Raw genomic sequence first — 1,170 nt, 5'->3', positions numbered from 1 at the left:
TGCCCAGAACAGAACCTTTGGAAGCAACGAGAGTGTTAGTTAAATCGAAAGCAAGACACCAGACTTTGTAAAGAATCCCTCTGTTGCTCTTTCTGGGAATTCTGCTTGGAACCCACCTGCCCAGCCCCAGATTTTCACTGCTCCCCAAGACACAGTATTTAGTATTTAGTTCTGTATTCACCTCTGCATGGACTAGGCATGATCCGACAAAATACACCTGTCAGAAAGGGTTTCAAGCTGCTTCTGAAGGGCAGCAGGGTTTGCCTCAAGGATGGAAGTCAGACAAGCTAGTGTTGCACAGGGAGGCAGTGCCTAAACTGAAATGAGACAAGGAGATGTGACCGGCAGCCCAAGGCCCTGGGCCAGGCCTGCACAGGACCTCTGTCTCTGCTGGCTTGATCTATCACAGACAGCGGTCCGACCCCAGCCCTCTAGTTTGTTGTTTAAAAAGACTATTTTTTAAGGGTAGTTTTAGGCTCATAACAAAACTGAGAGAAAGGTGCAGAGATTTCCCTTATACACCCTGTCCCCATACATGCCCCCCATTATTTACACCATTCACCAGAGAGATATATTTGTTACCAAGGATGGACCTACACTGACACTTCATTATCACCCAAAGTCTAAGAACCCAAAGTCTTAGGCTTCGCTCTTGGTATCGTACATTCTATAGGTTTGGACAACATATAATGACATATATCTATCAGTATAATATCACATGGAGTATTTTCACTGCCCTAAAAATCTTCTGTGCTCTGCCTAATCATCCCTCCTTCCCTACCCGCCCCCCCAACCCCTGGCAATCACAGATTTGTTTACTATCATCATAGTTTTGCTTTTTCCAGAATGGTATATGGTTGGAATCACAGATCGTGTAGCCTTTTCAAGTTGGCTTCTTTCACTTAGTAATATGCATTTAAGGTTCCACCGTGTCTTTTCACAGCTTCATGGCTCATTTCTTTTTTAGTGCTGAGTAATAGTCCACAGTCTGGATGTACCGCAGTTTATTTTCGCATTTACCTACTGAAGGGCATCGTGGTTGCTTCCGAGTCTTGGCAGTTATGAATAAAGCTGCTGTAAGCATCTGTGTGCAGGTTTTTGTGTGGACATGTTTTCAACTCCTTTGGGTAAATACCAGGAAGAGTGATTGCTGGAGCATGTGGTGAGAGT

Source organism: Mirounga angustirostris, unplaced genomic scaffold, assembly GCF_029215605.1.
Source record: "Mirounga angustirostris isolate CCGP_5_RB_7025 unplaced genomic scaffold, mMirAng1.0.hap1 SCAF_12, whole genome shotgun sequence".
Classification (NCBI taxonomy): Eukaryota; Metazoa; Chordata; class Mammalia; order Carnivora; family Phocidae; genus Mirounga; species Mirounga angustirostris.
The sequence above is the reverse complement of the archived record's forward strand: the minus strand, read 5'-3'. Positions refer to the sequence as shown.